At 39.8% G+C, this 24,827-nt stretch overlaps 1 protein-coding gene and 1 long non-coding RNA gene across 13 annotated transcripts in view; one reads left to right on the top strand and one right to left on the bottom strand.

Moving 5' to 3' along the window:
- LOC129497375 (uncharacterized) overlaps positions 1-9,604 on the bottom strand; it is a 30,524-nt gene extending 20,920 nt beyond the window's left edge. For 7 of the 8 annotated variants that reach the window (XR_008661924.1, XR_008661921.1, XR_008661920.1 and 4 more), the window contains exons 1-2: positions 9,391-9,604; positions 8,850-8,943 (exon numbers count right to left, since the gene is read on the bottom strand). This is a non-coding gene — a long non-coding RNA (uncharacterized LOC129497375). Of the gene's footprint in view, positions 1-8,849; positions 8,944-9,215; positions 9,296-9,390 lie in introns of all 8 variants that reach the window. The other variant, XR_008661927.1, reaches the window with a different exon arrangement.
- Positions 9,605-9,752: 148 nt separating this feature from the next.
- Positions 9,753-24,827, top strand: part of LOC129497383 (tubulin-specific chaperone cofactor E-like protein) — a 156,270-nt gene continuing 141,195 nt past the window's right edge. For 2 of the 5 annotated variants that reach the window (XM_055306230.1, XM_055306225.1), the window contains exons 1-3: positions 9,753-9,909; positions 13,112-13,290; positions 21,960-22,069. The gene's annotated coding sequence lies outside the window, so the exon portion shown is untranslated. The remainder of the gene's footprint in view (positions 9,910-13,111; positions 13,291-21,959; positions 22,070-24,827) is intronic. The other 3 variants (XM_055306229.1, XM_055306227.1, XM_055306228.1) reach the window with 3 other exon arrangements.

Below are 24,827 nucleotides of genomic sequence, written 5' to 3' on the forward strand. Positions count from 1 at the left end.
GAATATAGAAAAATAATAAAGAAAATCAAGTGAAACCAAGAGTTGTTTCTTGGAATAGATTAACAAACTTGACAAACCTTTTTCGCTAGGTTGACAAAGAAAAAAATGAGTGAAGACTCAAATAACTTACATCAGAAATGAAAGCAGGGACATTTATATTGATTTTACATAAATAAGAATTATAAAAGAGTATGAGAAACTATGATAAGGCAATACAATGGATAGCTTGGATGAATGGATAATTCACAGAAACATATAGCCTAGCAAGACTAAAGACTGAAGAAATATAAAATCTGAATAGGCTAGTAAAGGGATGGAATCAGTAATCAAACACCTTTCAACAAAAAAAAGGTCTGGACAAAATAGTCTTTAAGGTAATAAGTGCTACTGGAGATAAGTGGGATATTTCACAGTGAGAAAGTTTAACTTACCAGCAAGAGAATATAATCTGAAGTTGGCATTTATCTTATAACATAGTATCAAAAAACACAGATCAAGAATTTTCAGAACTACAAGGGAAAAAAAACAAATTTATATCCATAGTCATGGTCAGAAATTTTAACATACCTCTGTTGGCATCTAATGAAACAAGCAAGGAATCTGCTTGTAACAATTACTGCAAAATCAATTGCTAACAAAAAGTCAGTAAGAATATAGGAAGTTTGAACAACCAATTAACAAACCTGATCTAATTGCTTATATACCACATTGAACTCAAAACTACTGCTGTATACATAATTTCAAGCACTCAGAGAAATTGTCTCATATGTATTGTTTATCATATGCTTAGCGATGAAACAAAGCTCAATAATTTCCAAAAGTTTGAAATCATATACATGTGTTCTCTGATAATAGTTTAATTTAGCTAGAAATTTAATTCAAGATCCCTTAAAAATCTCCATACATTTAGAAGCTAAGAAATATACTTCCAAATAACACACAGGTCAAAGAAGAAATCACAAGGGTTATAGACTTCATATTTGTGTCTTAACCAAAATTCATGTGTTGAAATCCTAAACCCCCAATAGAGTGGTATTAGGTGGAGCTTTGGAAGGTTTGAGAGGTAAAATTTAAATGAGGAGAGGGACCAGATGATAGGATTAGTGTACTTATAAGAAGAGGAAGAGACTAGAGCTTGCTCTCTGTCAGTGAGGATACAGGAAAGGAAGCTATCAAAAGCCAGGAAATGGGTCCTCACCAGACACCAATCTGCTAGCGCCTTGATCTCTGACTTCTCAGCCTCCAGAGCCATGAAAAATAAATGCTTGTGGTTTAGGCCACTCAGTGCATGGTATTTTTGTTATAGCAGCTTGAAGAGACTAAAACAAGTAAAATGTGAATTAAGTGAAAATAAAAATACAACTTACCAAACCTTGCGGGATGCAGTAAAGCAACGCTTAGTGGAAAATTTATAGCATTGAATGCCTGTATTTGGACAAAGGAGTATGATGTAAAATCAGAAATCTAAGCTTCCACATTAGGAAACTAGAAAAGGAAGTGCAAATCAAATCCAAACTAAGCAAAAGAAAAAAACAACAACAACATTTAAACAGAAATCAATGAAATTGAAAACAGGGAATAGAGAAAACAGGGAATAGAGAAAATCAATAAGATAAAAAGCTGTTTCTTTGAAAAGATCAATAAAACTGATAAGCCCTTAGCCAAGCTATCTAAACAGAAAGGAAAGGGAAAACAAATGACAATGACCAGAAGTAAAAGTTAGGACATCTCTATAGACCCCATGGCCTGAGGAGGAAAATAAAAGAATGCAATGAACAACCTTATGCCCAGAAATGTGGTGACACAGATGAAATAGACCAATTCAGTGAGACGCAATTTGCCAAAACTCAGGTAAGAAGAAATAGACAATCTCAATAGTACTACATCTAAAAAAGGTACTGACTCGATAATTAATAATCTTTCAAAACAGAAAACACCAGGCCAGGATTCACTAGTTAATTCCACCAAACATTTAAGGAATAAATTATATAAATTCTCTACAATCTCTTCCAGAAAATAGAAGCAGGAGTAGTTCCTAACTCCACGAGGCCACGATTACCCAAATACCAAAACTAAACTACGAGATTATTACATGAGGAGCAAATTACAGATCAATCTCTCTCATGAACATAGTTGTAAAAATCCTCAAAAAAATTTATAAATTGAATCCAACAATGTATAAAAAGAATTACACACCATGACCACTATGGGTTTATCCCAGGTAGGCAGGGCTGGTTCAATACTCCAAAATCAATTAAGACAGCCCACACTACCAACAGGCCAGAGAAATTAGGAAATATTTAAAACCTCAATGATAACGAAAGTAGTACATATCATAACTATGACACACAACTAAAGCTGTATTTAGAAGCAGACATGTAGTTCTAAATGTATATTTTTAGAAAAGAAGAAAGCTAGAAAAAGGATAGTAAATTATATCCAATAAGAGCAGAAGGAAGGAAGCAATATGGATAAAAGTAGAAAATAATAAAACAAGAAAAAATAGAATGGAGAGATTTGACAAAACTGATTGTGGATTCCTTCAGAAGACCAACAAAATTTGAGAGACTAATAAAGGAAAAAGACATGGCATAAGTAACCAGTATCTAAAATAAAAATGAGATGTCACTGTACACCCTGCAGCTCTGATAAAGATAATAGGATGTTATAAACAACCTCATACTAACACATTTGAAAATTTATGTAAGGTGGGCAAATTCCTAGAAAAATACAATTTACTAAAACTAATACAAGAAGAAATAGGAAAACTTGAATAATGGCTACGTTTAAGAAATAAAATTGGGACACCTCGGTGGGTCAGTGGTTGAGCGTCTCCCTTTGGCTCAGGTAGTGATCCCGGGGTTCTAGGATTGAGTCCTGCATCAGGCTCCTCACGAGGAGCCTGCTTCTCCCTCTACCTATGTCTCTGCCTCTCTCTCTGTATATCTCATGAATAAATAAATAAAATATTTTTTAAAAAATGAAAGAGGGGATCCCTGAGTGGCTCAGCGGTTTAGCGCCTGCCTTTGGCCCGGGGCGCGATCCTGGAGTCCCGGGATAGAGTCCTGTGTCGGGCTCCCTTCATGGAGTCTGCTTCTCCCTCCTCCTGTGTCTCTGCCTCTCTCTCTCTCTCTCTCAATCTCTCTCTCTCTCTATCATGAATAAATAAATAAATCTTTAAAAAAAAGAAGAAAGAAAATGAATCTATAATTTAACACTTCCCATATAGAAAACTGTAGGTCAAATGGCTTTGTTGGAGAACAATCAGCTAAGGAATTAATAATGCTAATATTATATAAAATTTTGCAGAGAATAAAAAAAGAGAGAATGTCTTTCAATTAATCTAGAGACCAATTAAAAAAACAAACGACAAACCAACAACTCAGTAGGAAAAAGGACCCAGACTCTTCATGAAGAGAATATCAATTTGTCAATAAACATATGAAAAGAGACTCAACCCCCTTGTCATTAAGGAAATGCAAATTAATCCAAAATAAGATACTATTAGAGAACCATCAGATGCCTAAAATTAAAAAGGCTCATAGTACCAGGTTGATTTTTTAAAAAGATACTATGTATGTATGTATGTATGTATGTATGTATGTTGTATGTATTTAAAAGGGAGTGTGGGTGCAAGACCAGAGGGGAAGGACTGAGGGAGAGGACAGGAGCAGGCTCCCCACTGAGCAGGGAACCCAGGGAGTCAGGCTCTATCCCAGGACTCCAGGATCATGGCCTGAGAGGAAGGCAGACACAACCCACTGAGCCACCTAGGTAGGTGCACTTCATAGTACCAGGTTTTGATGAAGATGTGGAACAACTGTAACTCTCATAAACTGCCGTCAAGAAGGTAAATTGGCACAGCCACTGTGAAATACTGTCAGGTAGTATCATCCAAAGCCACACCATCCAATGTAGGTGTTCAATACAAAACCAATACAAAGACGAATAATGTTGGTTACTGAATGTTTGAAATGTGGGTAGTCCAAATTGCTATAAATGTAAAACACATATTGAACTTTGAAGATTTAACATGTAGAAGAGAATGTAAAATATCTGATTAATAATTTTCATATTGATGACATGTTGAAATGCTAGTATTTTGGATGCACTGGGTTAATAAAATGCATGCTTGGGGCACGTGGGTGGCTCAGCCAGTTAAGCACTGGACTCTTGATTTCAACTCAGGTCATGATCTCAGGGTCATGGGATTGAGCCCCATCCTGAGCTCTGCACTCAGTGGGGAGTCAGCTTGGGGATGCTCTCCTGTTCTTTCTGCCCCTCCCTGCTGCTCATAGGGATGCCTAGGTGGCTCAGCAGTTGAATGTCTGCCTTTGGCTCAGGTCATGATCCCAGGGTCCTTCCGGGGAGACTGCTTCTCCCTCTGTCTATGCCTCTGCCTCTTTCTTCTTCTTTTTTTTTTTTTTTTAAGATTTTATCTACTTATTCATAGAGACACACACACACACAGAGAGAGAGAGAGAGAGAGAGAGGCAGAGACACAGGCAGAGGGAGAAGGCGGCTCCACACAGGGAGCCAGACGTGGGACTGGATCCTAGGTCTCCAGGATCACATCCCAGGCTCCAGGCAGCACGAAACCACTGCGCCACCAGGGCTGCCCGCCTCTGCCTCTTTCTGTGTGTCTCTCATGAATTAATAAAATCTTAAAATAAAAAAGTAAATAGATGAATACATCTTTTTAAAAATTCATGCTTAATATCAATTTCACTTTCTTAAAAACTTTTTTGATGTGTCTACTAGAAAATTTTAGATTACATATGGTGACTTGCACTCTATTTCTAGGACAGTGCTGATCCAAAGCTAAGAGCCATTAATTTTATTCCTGGGTATGCTCCCAACAGAAATATGTATGTTTGTGCAGTAAAAGTTAGGCTCAAGAATTTTATAGCAACATTATGTACAATAACTAAAAACCGGAAATAACCCAAATGCCCTTCAACAGGGGAATGGATAAATGGTAGAGTGATTGCAATAAGAAATACTATTTAGCAAAAAAAATCAGTAAACTCCAGCTATATGCAACAACATGGATGACTCTCATAGTGTTAAGTATTTAAATCATCTAATTTGATTCCACTTATATAAAGTTTAAAAACAGGAAAATAAGCCACAATATTAGAAGTCAGAATATTAGTTTGCGGAGAATAATGACTGTAGTGATTAGGGAGGAGGCTTTGGGAAACTGGCAATGTTCTGTCACTTGGTAAGGTGGTATTACATGAGTTTTTGCGTTGCGATAATTCATTAGACTGTCCGTTTGTGTACATTTGTATGTGCAGCAATCTGTATGTATGTTAGTGAGGCTTATATCAATTTGTTGCAAATGATTTTAATAAATGCAAGGCTTCCTTGAAAATTAAGCTCCACATGACTGATCCATTTATGTAAATTGCAGAAAAGTAAATTAAGAGTTGTTTTTTAAGACCATTCTCTGCCCAGTGAGGAAATCTGGATGCTTTCTAAATCATTCTAGGTATGATTCTCCAGTTTAAAATAAAAATATCTCTGCCCTTTGCTTGGTCAATAAGCTTGGCATGACAGTCCATTTCCTGACAGATATGTCAATAATGTTGACAAAAATAAAACATAGAATCTCAGAGTTGCAGAATTTAAAGTGACAATGAAGCCTAACATTTTTTTGAGTCGTGATTTGTGTGTGTGTGTGTGTGTGTGTGTGAATCTGACGGAATCTATGGCACTTCCTCTTGAAAATGTATGTATGAATGTATAATATAGGTATGTACATAATATTTTATACATGATTTCAGTTGGCTCACTATGGTAGTTTGTTCAGTCCAGGTTATTTGGATAAAGTTCCATGGCAGAAAGAGATCAAATGACATGGCTGGTTAGTGGAAAAAGCAGGACTAATATTGCTGACTTTTAATTTCCAAACCAGTCACTATTCTTTCAAGTGAAGTGGTCGGTTTTTCCTTCTCCTTGATCCCATATGTGTACTGTCGTTCTCATATAATTCTCATATATGTGATTGAATTCTCATATAATTCTGTCCTTATCCTATGCCTACTTGAGAGATGCCTTCAGCTAAGAAGACTCCCCGCCCCTTTTTAAAAGATTTTTATTTATTCATGAGAGACACACACAGAGAGGCAGAGACATAGGCAGAGGGAGAAGCAGGCTCCATGCACCAGGAGCCCGACGTGGGATTCGATCCGGAGTCTCCAGAATCACGCCCTGGGCCAAAGGCAGGCGCCAAACCGCTGCGCCACTCAGGGATCCCATGACTCCTCTTTTTAAAATAATATACTATTAATTGTTCCATATCATTGTTATTTGAGTATTTGCATGATCTTTCCAACTATGCTGTAGGAACCATGCCTAATCCATCTTTGTTTTCCCCAAACCACCTAGCTAAGTGCAAGGAATATTCACTATAAAACCAACATGTGTTACATTAAAAGACATGCAAATATTTGACTGAAACTTCATGATAGAACTCTATCCTATAATTATAGGGCTATTATGCACTCAGATTCTGGTGTCACACTGACCTAAATGTGAATTCAGCCTCTGCCATTTACTAGCTGTATGTTCTGTGTATATTACTTAACCTGACTCTCACTTGGCAAATCTGATGGTACCAAATGGACTTCACATGATCACTGTGAGGATTAAGGAAATAATCTATGTGAAATATCTTTTTTTTATTTATTTTTTTTTAATTTTTTTATTTATTTACGATAGTCACACAGAGAGAGAAAGGCAGAGACACAGGCAGAGGGAGAAGCAGGCTCCATGCATTGGGAGCCTGACGTGGGATTCGATCCCGGGTCTCCAGGATCACGCCCTGAGCCAAAGGCAGGCGCCAAACCGCTGCGCCACCCAGGGATCCCTATGTGAAATATCTTGAGCAGTATCTGGTATGTAGACTTTGGCTAGCTATGATTGTCATTATGGCATACTCAACCTTGAATTACAGGCTCAGTTGGAGAAACATTGATGTCTTTTCTTAGAATCAGACCGGTCAAGCAGTCTAACCAACCCAGGAAATATTCACACGTTGTTCTAACACAGTCTGCTTTTGCTTAACCTATCCCAGTGACACGGAACTCATTAGAACCAACTGAAGCAGCTCTGATTCTTCCAAAGTTCTTCCTTACTATTAAGTTAAACTGTATGAAATTGCTGTTTCTAGGTCAAAACAATTGAATTATCAAGAATTTCTAAAAAAAAAAAAAATGATGAGACCAGAAATTTGCCTTTCTATTACTGCCTCTCACTTTAGTTCAACATCTCTTTTCTTCTACATGACAATCCTTTAGAGACAATGGAGAATCAATGGGGAACAGGATAGACTTTGCTCCTGCCTTCATTGAGGCTTACACACTTACCAAGGAGACAACAAAATAAGCAATTCTGTAGAATTTTTAGATTCAAGGAGGGGGGAAGAAGAATGTTTCAAGCAAAAGAATATGAATTCCCATAGAATATATCATACATGAGGTTTTGAGAGTCACTGCCCAAAAAACTCACTTTGAAGATAAAAATATTCTGGATCAGCAGTGTCCAATATGATAGTCACATATGGCTACTGAGCACAAGAAATGTGGCCAGTGTCATATAACTCAGGAAATGCAATTTTAATTTAACTAAATTTTAATTAATTTAAATTTAAATAGCCACACATGCCTAGCGGCTACCAGGTTGAACAGAGAGTGATAAAGCAGGAGAATAAAAAGGCAAGAGATGAGACTGGAAAATTCAGCAGGGTTCCGGACCAGGAAAAGCCTCGAGGAACATGTCAATCATTGTGGCTTTACCCTGAGGGTAAAGTCTCAGAAGGATTTTAAGTTCCAGAGAATAATATGATCAGACAGGAGTTTTAGAAACATAATTCTGGCCATCTTATGGAGATAGGCAGGAGAAGGGTGGAGACATTGATCTTGTCTTTAGGAGTTTGCTCTATAGGAGTTTGCTCTATAAGGCGGGAAAGAGGAACAAAAGCAAAATGACTCAAAGAAATCTCAAAAAAAAACAAAGGCATATATAACTAATCATACTCAGTTACAGATGATACTCATATATGTATTTATATACATTGTCCACTAATAATCCACATTTCTTATCTTTTTCTAGTTGCTCACAGGATATCTAGCCTCCCCAGTATTTCTATGTGTGCGCCCAATGGCACCTGAGCTCACAAGGAGTCTATCAACAAAATATCCATGCAGCATCAACCTTGTTCTCCCTCCTATGCACTTATGTCCCTTTGTTCTTTTCTGGTCCTTGCCACTGAGGGTACTTTGAGGGTACTGCTCTGTTCTCTGCAGGAGGAGGAGGAAAGTCCCCACCTCAGCAACCTAAGCCACACTGCTTGGCTCACCCTCCCCTTGATCCTCAAAGCATTTTCTTTCACCAGCATTTCTGGAGGGGCACCTGGGTGGCTCAGTCCGTTGAGCACCCAATTCTTGATTCTGGCTCAGGACATGATCTCAGGATCTTGGGACCAAGCCCTGCTTTGGGCTCTGTGCTCAGCAGGGGAGTTTGCTGGAGTTTCTTTCCCTTTGCCCCTCCCCCTACTCTCTCTTTTTTAAAATAAATAAATCTTTTTTTTTTTTTTTTTTTTCACAGCTCTGGGGCTTTTCCGGCTCTTCCTCTAACTTCTCTAAGCTCTTCGGATGTGGTAAGACAAAACACAATGAGAGAAGTCAGTCCCTCCCTAGGAGTGATGGTGATAAGCTGCCATTGGGTCCCCCTTAAAGAACTTTGTCTCTGTCACTCTAGGGACCAATATATACACGTCCATGTGTGTCACAATTCCTCACCAGCTCCCTGACACACACACCGCATGTGCGTGGCACACAGACCTTTCCGATTCCTAGCCCTTCAGGCTGACATATCCATACGAGGCTGAATTCTCTTCGGGGATCAGTCGACAGCATCCCCAGTCCATGAATGTTCCTGCAAAAGAAACGGACAAATAAGTGAGTGCAAAAGCCATCACAGCCCGGCAGTCACGTACGGCGGCGTGTACGGAGCTAGGGCATGCATGGCCTTCGGCTTGGGGCCAGACTAACCCGGATTCACATCGCGGCCTGTTCCCTTCTCCCAACTGCATGGTCTTGGGGGCAGATCACTGGAGCTCCGTGAGCTTCCGTTTTCAAGTCTACCAAATGCTCATCACTCTTGCAAGTTGTTAAACTTAGAAAGAGCCGACGCACAGGGCCCAGTACCTAGAAGGTGCTCCTGGAAGGGGGAGGCAGGCGCTACTCGGTCGGTGCCGGGGCGCGGAGAGCTCAGGACGCCCCAGGCCCTGCGGGGGGGGGGGGGCGGATACAGGCCAGAGCGTGAGCGCCTCGTCGGGCAAGAGCACCCTGGGACTCGAGGAGCCGGCAGCCCGGGGCTCACCTCTGAGGAAACCGCAGGCAGAGGCGGGGCGTGAGCTGATCGGGGTCGACCGAGGCAGGTGAGCCCGCGGAGGGTCGGGCCAACGCTCCGAGTGGAAGGCAGCTGCCTCGCGGCCGCCCAGGCTCCGCGCCACTCGCCCCTGCCTCACCCGCTGGGGCGGTTCACCCCCCCTTGGCGCCGAGGGCGCCTCTCGGCGAGGCCGAGGGCAAGGGCAGGTGCCCCGCCCCGTCGCCATGGCAACCCGAGTCCGACGGCGGCGGCCGCGCTCCCCCGGCGCCCCCCTCCCCTGCACGCAGCGGACGTGACACGTGCGGCGGGGTCACGTGTTGTTGTGGGGCCGTGAGAGCTGCTTCCGGGTCAAGGCAGGACACTGGGCCCCGGCGGCCGGAGCGGGGGACGCGGTGCAGCGGCGCGGGGCCGGGGCCGGCCGGGAGCAGGCCGGAGGCGGAGCCGGGAGGGGGGAGGAAGGCGCCGCCCGAGGAGCCGCCGCAGCAGCTCCCCCGCCTCCCGGGCTGAGGGGTGAGTGGAGCCCGGGCCCGCCGGCTCCCGGGCGCTCCCCTCCGGAGCCGAGGCGCGGAGGGCCGTTCCCGCCTGGGGCGCGGGGTGGGGGTGGGGGCGAGGCGGGGGCGCCGCGGGGAAGCCCTCGGGGCGGGGCGGGGGCGGCCGGGCCGGGCGGGCGGCGGGCAGGGCCCTGGGCCGGAGGCTGCTCGCGCTCCCGGGGCCGTGGGGGATGGGCTGCCCCCGGCTGCTGGCGAACCGGAAACCTCGTCTCGGAACCCTGCATCCCGAGGGGAAGAAGACGAAACAAAACAAAAGTAGAGGACGTGTCCCCTGGGAGGCTCGGAGGGGAACGGAGCCGGCGGGCACTTCCACGCTCCTGGGGCGCCAGGCCTGCCCCTTCCAGGGGACGGTGACAGGTGGCGGGAGTCTGGGACGGGCTTTTGGGAGAATCGCTTTTCGCCCTGCAAGTTGGGAGACGCTGAGAAGTGAGGGAGTGAGAAGTGAGAGTAAGATGGGGCCCCGGAGGGCAGGGCAGGGCAGGGCAGGGCAGGGGGGGACCCTGGCCTGGTCTGGGAGGGGAGCCACCGCAGGGATCTGTGTGTGCAGCTTCATGCTCTGCCGGAGATGGGGACTCCAGGGTCCTAGCCCCCCACCCCGGGAAGACGCTCTGGGGGGTTTGCTGGAGCCTGAAGGGGCCACACGCCCTCCTCTGGAGGCGGCGACCTGGGGAGGTGGAGTTAAGGGAAGTTGGTTGGCCGCCCGTGGAGGAAGCGGGGTCTGCAGCCCGGGGGCTGCTGAGTTACCCGGAGCCTGCAGGCACCGCCCCGGGCTGCTGTCTGGGGGGCGGGGGGGTGGGGGGTCAGCCATCCTTCTAGGCACCGACCCAGGCCTAGCTGGGACTTGTCCCCTTTCTCCTTCTGCCGCCTGGAGCTCTCAGATTGGTTTCCAGGAGGCCACCTTGAGCAGAGATTCTGTGTAGGTGCTGAGGACTAAGGAAAACACTCAGCCTTGGGGTCCTGAGGCATTTAGAATATGAATTTTAAAATAGAAATTTTATTTTTAGATGTAACGATTACACAGGTATTATTAGGGGGTATTATAGGTATATAGGTATTATATTAGAGACTACATCTCTAAGGTTAAGAGCTTTCAGACTTTTTTTTTTTGAACCCTTCCCCCGTATTAAATACTTTTTACATTACGGCCTTGTACATAACATACATGAATGAAAAGTCTCACAGAGCAGCACTATTCACCCTTGTTACATGTGATGCCTTCTGATAATTTGTGCCCTGTTCCATTCCCTCTCGCTAAAAACGCTGATTTGAAATCCACCAAATTGGTTTGTGGGTCGCAGGTTACACTCTGAAGAGCGCGGTCTCCGAGACCCGTTTTCTTTGGCTTCGGTTAGTGTGGTCCTGTATGCTTCTAGAGGGCCAGGATGACCACAAGGAGATGGACGGGGTTGGGTGGGGGCGCAGCTGACTCCTCCGCCTGTCTGTATGGTTATAATGTAGCATATTTGGCGTTTTCCGGGGCTTAATCATTGACACCTTAATGTGGCCTGACCATTTTATGAAGTTTTTGAAGTGTGTGCTTCAATTCTTGCTATCCTTTGCCGTGTCAAAGAAAATGAGAGGCCTAATTCCATTGAGTTGCTTTACCTCTACAACATGCTTAAGATAATTTTGATGTTGTGGTGTCGTAAATATACACTGATGTGCTTGTCTGCTATTTAAAAACTGGTTGTCGTTCAGCCTGTTAATGATGTTGAGTGTCAAATTATGTTGCCTGATTTCGGTAGGTAAGTTTATAGGGTATGTATTTAAGACCCTTTTGTTGGTGTTAATTTTTATCGAGGATACCCTCATGTTATTTGGATCATGGAATTCCAAGTCACAGCCATCAGAAAAGAATTGCCCAAATTAAGCTTCATCATTGGGACCATATTCTTGATTGGATGCCTTATGAAAGCATTTTTAATCATCTTCAAACTTTGTGTGTTGTAAACTATTTATCGACTATATCTTGGGTGCTGGCGAGAGGGTGTCTGTGTTGGCGTGTATCAGCCGTCCTTTAAAAATTCTATTTATCAGGTAAATATTTGTTTGGGAATCTTTAGCTTTAAAGAATGTTTAAAAGTTTTCTTTCTGTGGTGGTTTACTTGGAACACGAAGGAGGAGTTTCATTAATTTCATTTTTCTGGGAATTATGTGTACCGATCAATAAACAGTTGTGGAGAACTTACCCTGAGTGATTGCGTGTGCTTTTTTATAGTTTTCATTTTTTTTTCTCTTGAACCTCAGACTCTTAGGTATGTCTACCTATAGCAGGCTCTTTTCTTCTAATTTTGTTTCCAAACTGCTGTGGGTTTGGAAATTAGATGCTTACATTTGCTAGAACTTTGTGTAAAATAAGATTGTGCAGCTCTGAATATTATATATGTGTGTGTTTATTATATATACACAAATGCTTTTTTTAGTGTATGAACCGTGTGACATGTATTTTGGCCAGAGGCCTATTTACTGACCTCTTAATTGTGGGCTGTGTTTTAAGTAAGTGAACTCTATATACTTAGTGTAGTTAGTATATAAGAAAAAGTTCTAAAAAGTAACATGAAGCTGATAGTGATACAATTTGGATTTAAGGATTAAGCAATCAACTGTGATTGTTGCCTTTGCCCTATAGGCACTGAGTCATTAAGAGTTGCCATTCCTTCCTTTTTAATCTTTTTCACTGCCCTCTCCTGACTTTCATTTCTTTGAGATTAGAGTGAGTGCTCACAGACTCACTATTCCCATTGTCTGTTATTCTCATTCTACTTGATCCTGCATAGCTTCATCAGAGTACTCTGCTAAAGAACAGCACCCTAATTTATCATTTCTCTCCTCAAAAACCATTAGCTTCCAGTGCCAGCACTGAATAAAGCCCATACTGTTTAGGTTGGCACTGATGTTTTTCTCGAGCCTCTTATTTTTTTTTTTTTTCTGACACTGTTTTTCCATCCTCACTGCAGATCCTCTGTTCCTGCCAAGCTGTCTGCTTGTTGTACTTGTTTTACAACACGATTGTTCCTGAAAGTCTGGGAAATGTGTTCTTCATGAATTCCTACTCATCATGTTATTACAGATGACCCTTCGTTCTTGAAGTCTTTCCTGCCTGTATTGTCTGCACTACTTTTCCTACATTGCTTTGTATTGTTTGTTTTTACCCCTTGTAGATTATATAACTTCGTAGAAGACGGGAGACTCAAATATCGGCTAATCTCTAGGACACCTGGCACAGGGTTTATCAGAGTTCATGGACCAAGTGAATCCGAATTGACTGAATTTATGCTGAAAATTGCAGGTCTCTGAAAATTCCACCTTTGACTTAATAAGAATCTTGGAATTTGCCTAGGTGGGTCTTCTGTACAGTAAAATTTGAGAATTACTTACCTAGCATGATGCCTTGTATTACAGTAGGTACACACAATTTTTGAGCTGTCCCATTTGTCTGGACTTCTCTATTCTCAGCACTCATAATAATGATAAGAATTTGTTGACTACTTACTGCATGCCGGATACAACAAGATGCTTTAAAAGCGTCATTTAATCTTCACAATGATTCTAATGACTATGAAATCGCTATTAATAGGTCTATTTTACAAATGAGAAAGCAAGCATAAAGAGGTAAGTTACTTGTTCAAATTCCAGTGCAGATCTGTGACTGAACTCAGGCTTTACTGAAGGCCCATGCTCTTAATCACAGTGCTCCTCTATGATCATTCATATCTGCATATCTCTATAAACAGATTTAAACAAAATGACACACTTCCAAAACTCAACACTGAGGCTGTATGAAAATTTTACTCATAATTCAGTAGGGGCCCTTAGGAATGTGATCTATTACCAGCACTGTTAAGGATAATTTAAAGTTCTTCTGAGATTAATGATTTTCAAAATTTCTCTCTCGATTCGGTAATACTTGTCATTGTTATACTGGATTTTCTTTTCACTGCCAGAAGATATTACATCATGTTTAATCAAAGTAAAATTCACTTTTTCATTCATTCAGCAAATACTGGTTGCCTGTGCCAGATGTTCTTCCATGTGACACTGAACTGGACTGACAGATCCCTGCCTTTTTGGGACTTAGGTTCTGGTTGAGAGGAGCTGAAGCCCTAAATTAACATATAGTGGAAGTGCCAGGAAGAATGAGAGAGGCTGGAGTGATGTGATTGATGGTAGCAGTGGGGCTATTTTTGATGGGTTGGTCAGAGGCAGCTTCATGGAGAAGGTAACATTTGGATTTAAATTCAAGGCTTGGATGCTAAGATGAAGCCAGTGACACCAAGAGCCAGGTAAAAGGCATTCCTGTGAATGCCTTATGAGGGAATCAGCCTGGCAGTTTTGAGAAGTAGAAAGCCATGCTGGCTGAAACCCAGTGGGTGGGAGGAGGTGAGGTCAGAGAGGTGAGCAGAGAACAGACTAGAGGAAGCCCTGAAGACCATGATAGAGATTGAGTTTCATTCTTGGTGTGAAGGGAAGCCTTTGGAGAACCTCGAGGACATGATTTGACTTATATTTTGAAAAGATCACTTGGCTTCCTTGTGGAAGATGAATTGTGGAGTCACCAGAGACCAGGAAGGGAGCTATTGTAGCAGTCCCAGTGAGAGGCTGATGGAAGCCTAATCCAGAGTAAAGTAATGGAGACAGAAGGAATTGGGAAGAATTGGGGTGTTTGAGAGGCACTGATGATAAACCTCGCTGATTAATTACATGGGGGTGTGAGAGGAAGAGAGAAAGCAAATATAGCTCCAAAGATGGGAACTGGTGGAGGAAGAGCAGGTCTGAAGAGAGAATTAGGAGTTCTGTTTTTGCCCCTGTGTTCCTTTCCCTGATCATGCATCCTCACCCTCCTAGGCTACCACAACCCTGAATTTTGTGTTTGTTATTCTCTGACTTTTCTTTATAGTTTTTATTACATATATATGTGACCCTAAACAATACTATGATTAATATTCCATTTTTGAATTTTGTGTAAGTGGGATTGTACTATATATAAATATATTCTTGCGATTATCTTTTCAAGAGTGTCTTTTTAAAAAATACAAGTTTCAAGTATACAACTGTATAATTCATTCATATCTGCATACACTACATAGTGGTCATTACCATAAATCTATATGGCCATCCATCACCAGTCGGTTGACCTCCTTCACCTGTTTCACTCCCCACAGCCACCCTTCCCCTCTGATAACCATCAGTCTGTCCTCCGTATTTGAGTTTATTTTTGTTTTATTGTGTCTGTTCATTTGTTTTTTAGATTCCACATTTGAGTGAAATCATACAGTGTTTATCTGACTTATCTCACTTAGCATAATACCCTTAAGGTCTATCCATGTTGCAGATGGCAAGATGTCATTCTTTTTTATGCTAAGTACTATTCCATTGTATAAATATACCACATCTTTATGGATTTATCTAACGTTGGACACTTAGGTTGTTTCCTTATCTTGGCTATTGTATATAATGCTGCAGTGAGCATAGGGGTGCATGTGTCTTTTCAAATTGGTGTTTTTGTATTCTTTGGGTAAATACCCAAAAGTGGGATAGCTGGATCATATGGTGGTCTATTCTTAATATTTTGAGGAATCTCCATACCGATCTCCGTAGTGGCTGCACCAGTTTACAATCCCACCAACTGTATGAGGGTTCCACATCCTTGCCAAAACTTGTTTCTTTTCTTTTTGATAATGGCCATTCTAGCAGGTGTTAAATGATATCTTACTGGGGTTTTGATTGGCATTTCCCTAATGATGGTGAGCATTCATGTGCCTATTGGCCATATGTATGTCTTCTTTGGAGAAATATTTAGATCCTCTGCTCATTTTTAAATCAGGTTGTTTGGATTTGTTTGTTAAGTTGTATGAGTTCTTTGTATATTTTGGATATTAATCCCTTATCAGATATGTGGTTTGCAAATATCTTCTTTCACTCTGTGGATTGCTTTTTTGTTTTGATGATGGTTTCCTTCACCGTGCATAAGCATATTAGTTTGTAGTCCCTTGTTTATTTTTGGTTTTGTTTCCCTTGCCTTTGGAGTCAGATCCACAAAGACATTGCTAAGACTGATATCAAGGAGCTTACAATCTATGTTTTCATTTAGGAATTTAATGGTTCCAGGTCTCACATTATTCAAGCATTTAATCCATTTTGAGTTAATTTTGTGTGTGGTATAAAATAGTGATATAGTTTTATTCTTTTGCACGTGGGTGCTTAGTTTTTCCAACACCCATTTATTGAAGACTGTCCTCCATTGTACACTCCTTTGTTGTAGATTAATTGTCCATATATATGTGGGTTTATTTCGGGCTCATAGTTCTGTCCCATTGATCTATAGCAGCACACTTTTTTAAAAAAAATTGAAGTATAATTAATGTACAGTGTTAGAATACTTTCAAATGTACAATATAACGATTCTATAATTGTGTACATTTCTTGGTCCTCCTCAATATTCTCTGTACCATACTGTTTTCATTGTTGTAGCTTTGTAGTCTAGTTTGAAATCAGGTAGCATGATACTTCAAGCTTTCTTCTTTCTCAAGATTGCTTTGGCTGTTCCAGGATTTTTATAGCTCCATACAAATTTTATTTTATTTTATTTTATTTTATTTTATTTTATTTTATTTATTTCCATACAAATTTTAGAACAGTGTGTTCTAGTTCTGTGAAGTATGCCATTGGAATTTTGACAAGTATTGCATTGAATCTGTATTACTTTGGGGAGTGTGGACATTTTAACAATATTAATTCTTCTAGTCCATGAGCATGGAATGTTTCCATGTATTTGTGTCTTCAATTTCTTGATTTTAAAAGTAATTCATGATGATGAGAAGGCCACAGAGAATTATCAATTGTTAATTTCCATTGCTGTGATATTTCATTTATGAATATAATATAATGTAATTTATCCCATCATCTGTTCTTGGATATAAGGGCCTTTTTGAGCCAGGATTTTCAAAATTTCACACAGTATTGTTGTGGACATTCCTGTGGTGTTTCTGGTGCACGTGTACAAGTTCCCATAGAGTTTACACTGGGAAGTAGAATTGCTGTATCATAGCATATGTGCATCTTCAACTTCACTAGATGGTGATAAAGTGTTTTTCCAAGGTGTTTGTACCTCTACTAGCAGTGGAAGAGTTTCTGTTCTTCCACATTTTCTCTAATGCTTTGGTATAATCAGAATTTTTAAGTTTGGCTGATATATTAAGTTAGTATTTCACTGAGATTTTCATTTTTGCTTCTAACTATTATTAAACTTGACCATCTTTTACATTTATTTATTAGTCATTTGAATTTTATCTTCTGTTAAATACTGTTGATGTGTTTTGTCATTTTTCTAGTGGATTATTTGCTTTTTTAAAAAATTATTTTTAAGAATTCTCCTTATTAGTTACATGTGTTGGCAGCATCTTTTTCCAGTTTCTGAGTTGCATTTTTTCATATTTAGTGTCTTCTGATGATCAAAAGGTTTTTATTCTACTGGTTGATTTTTCCTTTATGGGTTCTTTTTATGTTTTGTTTATGAAATAGTTCCCTAAATCAAGACCTTAAACCTCTTCCTCTATTAGAAAAAAATAACTATTTTCCTCTCATAGTGATAAAGTTTGACTTGCGTATCTTATTGGGAGTTGAGTGGTGAGGTTGTGTTGTGAGGTGAGGATTCACTTTCCTTTTCCCAGATTGGTGTTCACTTGTCCCAGGACTAGTTACTGAAGTTTAAGTTTTTCCTACTGGTCTCTGGCCTTTCCTGCCTTAATCATATGGGTCTATTTGTGGACTATCTTTTCTAGTCCATTGACCCCCACCCCCCACCCCAGTTGTTTTCTTTAACAAAGTACAGTTGATTCTTGATTCTTGTTATTTATGGTACTTATGTAAAGTTGCCATGAACGCTGAATTAGTGAAATGGCATCATTGCTCCTAGGAGAGATACAGGGTTAGGTCCTGCCAGTTTCTGGTCGTAACATTTTTGTCAACTGATGAATACATGACCTTGTTTTGTACCTGTGTCTGTTTATAGACACTGTATTCAAGATATAGTGTTGATTTATTAACTTTAGATTCAGAGTGGATAGCACTATAGTTCATGCCCCAGTAAATCTTATCTAACATGTATTTTCTCCATAAGGCACACCACAGACTTCTTGTGTGTAGGAGCACTAGGCAGCCCTAGTGCAGTTCATCTTGGAGCCATTTTCAATAATGAAATCACCAACCAAAAAACCCCACAAAAATGTGAAAAACATGGCACTAAATCATGAAAAGGGTCTTATTTACAGTGTGAGCTGAGACAGAATGGCCGAGTGCCGCCCTGTTCTGTCTTAACTGGAAGCGTGCACATTAGGCACCTCAAGTTAGCACGTGACTGGGAACATGCTGCAAGTATGGATTTTGGGGTTACAAATAAATCTTATTGAGTAGGTGACTTTGCAGATAGTGAATTCTATAATAATGACGCTTTACTATGAAATTTTGTGAGAGAGGCCATTTTTCAGGAAACCATTACCTTTAGCACTTTTTTCTTTTGCTTACAGATAGCTTTATAACATTTTATTTTAAGAGAATAACAATGCAACGGATCTCTCAGATACTAAGTTTTGATTGACAGCTGCCATTATCTCAAAGGCACTTCTTATTTCTGAGAATGTTTGGTTCTATTTGTAATCACAGTATATTGTTATTTAGTGCACAGATAAATGAATTTAAAGAAAGTATTGCAACCCTTAAAATGTTGAAAATAAGTGTAAATTATTAAACCCTTATTGTGACTCGTGTGAAGATCATATTTTCTCATAGACACTCTTAGTAACTTAAGGCGTAAGTTATGTAAAGGCAAGTGCCCTTTGGAGGCTTTTAAAATGTCAATTCTATTAATTCCTCATCTGTTAGTGATATTTCTCCACGTGAACATCAGTAAAGGAGTCCAAGAAAGAGATAAATGAAAATTGTATACTTCATAAATCAAACTTCTCAGAAAATGCATTTATTGAGACTTGGCTTAGTTTATCCTTTACTCACTGTTTAAGATTCTTAAGTGAACTGTTGGTGTTAATTTGTAAGTGTGCCGAGGGAGTAATAACCAGAAATTTTGGGCTTGACCTATGTTCATCTTTTTTTTTTTTATACACACAGCATGTATCTTATTCTTCATTCTTTGAAATATTTTTATTGTGGTAAAATATAAAATGTACCATTTTAACTGTTTTTAAGTATATAGTTCAGTGGCATGAAGTACATTTACATTATTGTACCACTATGAGTACCATTTGTCTCCAGAACTTTTCCATGTTCCCAAATTGAAACTCTGTCCCCATTCATTAGGAACTCCTCGTTCCTCACTCTTCCCCAACCCCTGGCAACCATCATTCCACTTTCTGTCTTTATGAATTTGGCTATGCCAGATACCTCATTTAAGTGTAACCATATGGTATTTGTCCTTTTGTATCTGGTTTCCTTTAACATTGTCTTCAGAGTTCATTCCTGTGTCTTAATTTCCATCCTTTTCAAAGCTGAATAATATTCTAGTGTATGTATAGACCACGTTTGCCTTATCTAATCATGCATCCATGTATAGTGGGGTCACGTCCATCTTTTTGCTGTTGTGAATAATGCTGCTATGGACATTGGTGTACATCTTCTCAAGTCCAAGCTTTCAGTTCTTTTTTTTATATATCCATAGTAGGATTGTTGGATCATATGATAATTATAGGTTTAATTTGTTCAGGAGCTGCCATACTGTTTTCTACAGCAGCTACATCATTTTACATTCTCACCAGAAAATCACATATATTCAACTTTAGTTACTAAACAGTGCCTGTTGTTCTGAAGTATGGCATAAATTATTAGCTTTTGCATATGAAATGTTAAGTATTATATGGATACTAAAATAAGCAGTATTAAATTTGTTGTGGCTATAGTTTTTGCAGAAGAATTTAACTTGTGATAGGTAGGAAGTATTTCTGACTGCTCCTGATTCATTGCTCTATCATTTCATCTCTTATTTTTGGAATCTCCATGGAGAGGTACACAGAATTATGCATTTCAGTGGTAGCTATGAAGCATTTTTGTTCACAAATACTCTGATCTCAGAGTTTATTAATAAACCAGCTTTTTTATTTGTATAATGCATTTGATATGCACACTCAGAAGTGATTAGAAAACTCATTGATTAGCACATTTATGGAGTGCCAATTATATGCAAAATCCCAGCCATTGACAGTTTCAAATCCTTAGCCTCAAGAGCTATATAGTCTAAGGCCATAAGACATAAACATGTGAAAATCACATCACTGTGCACAAGTTAAATAATAATGGCATGTGGGACAAAAATTATGCCACACGAACGTGTCATTGATTAATTGCCCCCTGAATATTTCAGGTAATAGATCCCTGAGCTCAGCTCAAAGGAAACGGATCATTACCGCAGGAGGTATCTGTAAAGGCTTCACCTGTGAACTGTATTCTGAGCGGAGTGTTGAAGAATATAAAATTTAGGTGGAGAAGAGAGGGAAAGAACTTCCAGTTAAGGAGGACTGATTTTGTGTCAAACATTTTTAGTGCCTGAATCATTAATTGGCACTAATTGGCATAGTCCTGGGACCCAAAAAATTAGATGAGATCTATTCTTAAAAAATTGTGAGGACTCCAGGTATATATTAATGCTAGCATGCTCCCTGGGTAGTGATGGTAGCAGTAGAAGCAATAGTAAATGGGTATTTATTAAATTCTTTCTAGGTATTAGGCACTGTGCTGAACCCATATTATCTCCATATTATCTCCATTCATTCTTTAGCAACCCTATGAGCCAAGAGTTAGGGGCAATCTCTTACCCCTCATAATCTCTTACCTCTCATCCATAAAAGGATGAGACGGAGAGAACCGAAGTAATTTGCCCATAGCCACACAGAGTAGTGGAGTTGGTCCTCATTTACCTCCAGGCAGTTCGATTTCAGAATGGCATGTGTCACCCCTGGACAATACCGCCATAACACTAAATGTAGAAGGGACTAGTGAATTTTTTTTTTTTTTTTTTAAGACTTGTAAACTTTGCACTTCTCCGTGTGGCTGATGTTTAACATTCTGGCAATCCCTGGCTAAGAGCCAGAATGGTTTGTAAACAACTCTAAAAGCTTGTATGCAGAGTGAAGAACAATTAGTAGTTAGTTCCTAGTGAGGCCTTGTTTTAACTTGATAGCTTACATAGGTGTTCAGGAGAGATAATAGGGGTAATCTGTTCTGTAAACAGCTGAGTAATGACCTTAAATTTGTGTATTCACAGCTGACCCACAGCATGCATATATGATTTTCTTCTAATGAAAATGACTCTGTTCAAGAGACCAATATCCATTTTTTTTGGTGAGAAGGGGAAGTTGATAATAATTATTGCCCCTCTGGGGACTAGACCAGTGAGTCCTGCTGCTTAGTATTCTGGTTCAGTTATATGGATGTGGTTACAAGAGATATTTTGGGTGTAATGGTTTTCAGTTGTTTTAATAAGTTTTATTTCAGTGATTTGTGCATGATGCCATATACTGTTGACATAACTATTCCTGCTTTTAGTAAAGATAGCATGACTCAACAGACTAGGGGTACAAAGCATGACTTAGCATGCTGCTTGGGCCGTGGAAACCCAAGCAAGTCACCTCAGTTTGGTGTCCTGTAAACAGAGATAAGGTGGTCAGAAGGTGGTTATGGAAATTACTATGCTTTAAAAGATTGTGAATCTCAGTGTGGGGACACTTGCCTTCTGGGGAACATCAACTCAAGAATAGATATATCTACCTCCAGAATTTTGAGTGAGTGCAACATTAAAGCCTTGAGATTTGTCAAATTGCATTCTGGCCACATAGAAAGGTAGGGCTGGATGCAGATTTGTTTGTGAAGGAGACGAGGGGGAATAAGAGTAGAACTCTCCGGAAGATATTGAAAAGGGGTATAGTGAATGTTAAACTTTTTTCATTGTTCTTGTGATTGTTGAAAGTGTATGGCAAGTGCTTTTTTTTTTTATATATATTTCAGAATGCCTGATTTCATAGGATATAGACAACTCACATAAGCCAACGTTTCTGGACAGAAAGAAGCTGTGCAAATCAACAAAGAAGTGCTTAGATATAATTTCGCATAAAGAGGTACTGAAGTCCAAATAGCAGTATTTTCTTTTTAATGTGTGTATGTATGTATGTATTTTTATTTTTTAAAATGGCATCGTTGTCTTAATTTTTTTCTTCTTAAATGCTTTTTCATCAAAATGTTAAAGTTCGTGGGCTAGTGCATTTAGGTCAGAAATTTCAAGTTCTGTGTTTATGTCTAGTAGACCCTGCACATGAGAGGCAATCATGTTTGCTAATGTGCAGCTGTAGATGAAAAAACAGACTCTTGGGGATCCCTGGGTGGCTCAGTGGTTTAGCACCTGCCTTGGGCCCAGGGCGTGATCCTGGAGTCCCAGCATTGAGTCCCACATTGAGCTTCCTGCATGGAGTCTGCTTCTCCCTCTCTCTCTCTCTCTCTCTCTCTCTCTCTCTCTCTGCCTTTCATAAATAAATAAATAAAATCTTAAAAAAAAGAAAAAGAAAACAGACTCTTTGTCCAACATCAGACGGGCCTTGATGCAATGTAGTTCTTTAGTAGATGATACAGACAGCTCTGAAGTCCTACTCACTGGTAACATAGAGTCCCAGTTTTATACATCTTTGGTGTCACAAATATAATGAAGTAAAGAATTTAGGTTAGATATTTTAATGTCTGTCATGCTTTTAAGGTGAAGCAAAGTGCTGTGCTAAGTGAAGAGAGTAGCAGTGTCCTATTAAAAGCATAGGACCAGGAGTCTGAATTCATGTTTCATTTGGCAGTGTTGTGTTGGGTTGTTTGTTGTTATTGTTGTTTTTAATTTTCTACCAAGAAGAGTTGATGTGCCACATTCTTACGGTGTTACGTAGTTTAGTATACAGCTGAAGACTGAGAAATAGGTAGTTCAGAGTAGGGTGTGAAGTCGTGGTGGTATGGTGTGTTCTGATAATGGATTTATCAGCTACAGTTGAGTTTGGCACTTGGAATGCCCAGAGTAAATTTGTGAATTGCTTAACTATAATAATTCTACAGGCTAATTCTGAAACTTTATAGTTTATTATTCTTATTTTTCATTCCAAAAAGGCATCCACTTAGGTGTATTACATGATGGTCAGGGGAGGTTAAGTGAGATAAAATTGCAGGTATATGTACTTTATGATAAATGAAATTAGAAGTCATGCAAGATAACACTGTCTAGCTTAATTATATTGCCTTGGACAATGTCCCTGAAGTGTTTTTATGGGTGAGATAGCTGCCATTCATGACTTTAGCAGCAAAAGCATGTTAATGGAATACTTGACAAACCTTAAAAATGATTATTATGTAGATATATATTTATTGATATAGAAAGTTCTTCATGAGCTATTTAGCAAAAAAGGGAGGTTACACAACTACCTAAAAGTAATTCAATTTTGTTTAAAAAAATATGTATCTACATAGCATGGGAAATGGCCTAGAAAAAAATATACACTATTAGGTGCATCCTCAGGTTTAACCTACTTGCTAAATCTGTTGACCAAAGCTTCCTGGTATGGCTGTGGCTCAGTCTATGATATGATATGCTTCAGATATGAAAAACTTTTGGTAATACTTACTTACATGCCTAGCTTACCTAATAAAAAGGGAAACTATACCTACAAGAAAACTATATGGGGTTATAGATTTTTTTGCTAATTTTCAGTTGGAAATTTTAAAAATTCAGAATGTTTATAACTTGTATTTTTAAAAACAATTATTTAGAAAGAAGCTTATTAATAGACCTTTATCCATTCATTTATTTAATCTTTCCAACAGGGAAAAATAGATAACACACTTATATACTTTCCCAGTGTAATTATGTCTTATTGGGATACACTTACGGTGAAGATCAGGAAGATTTAGAAAACAGAACTACCTAAAATGTGTAAGAATGTGGCAGAGTTTGGGTGTAGGAGGGATTTTTCTAAAAAGGAGGCTCCCTGGTGATGATATTAGGAGTTCTGAAAGCAAAAGTTAAATGAGCTTTAAAAAGCAAACAAACTTGGCAAAAATGAGAATGCTAGTAATCCTAAGAGATTTTTTGAAGCTATTCAAGAGTTTCCTCTTTCGACTTGTTTTGTCAATCTCTTCCCCCCACCCACATTCCGAAATTCGGTCTTTACATTTCTCTTTTGTCCTTTTTAAAAAAGAATGAAATATAAAACTCTTTCTGAACACTTGGTGTTTCTTCATCATTGTTGTATCTTTTCTTCTTTTAGCACATTTGAGCTTCTCACATACTCAGTCTTTACTTATTTCCTTATGTTGTGGTTTCTATTGCCAGTCTAAACACTGAAAGTACTTCCCTTAAGATGAACAAGCGCCTAACTGCCCAGGCCTTTTAGGATTAAAAAGTTTTATCACTTCTGACTGCTTGATATTCTCAGTAAAAATTGGTGACCCCCATCCTTATACTGTATTCACAGTGATCTCTGTCAAAAATGTTCTTTTATCTCTATAAGAGGAAGTTGAAGCTGAGCAAGGTCAGTCATGAGCTGACCATCATCCACCTTCCAGTCAAACCTCCAGCCTCAGCTGCCCTCCCCGCATGTATTTTATGTTTTAGCGGTATCACATCATCGCCATATCTCCTGTCTCCGGGGCCGAGAATGCTCTCCTTCACCCTATTAACCTGGTCTTCATCATCTTTCAAAACGGCTCAAGGTTTACCTTTGGCCTCTTCCATCATACTTCTGAAAGTGAACCACTTCTTCTGTTTGAATTCACTCTTTCTGTGTGGCTTATTTTAGATTGTGTTATTTTCATGTGTTTCCTTCCAGAGCGTGGATGCCCTGAGGCCAG

The sequence above is a fragment of the Nyctereutes procyonoides genome, unplaced genomic scaffold, assembly GCF_905146905.1.
Source record: "Nyctereutes procyonoides isolate TBG_1078 unplaced genomic scaffold, NYPRO_anot_genome, whole genome shotgun sequence".
Taxonomy (NCBI): Eukaryota; Metazoa; Chordata; class Mammalia; order Carnivora; family Canidae; genus Nyctereutes; species Nyctereutes procyonoides.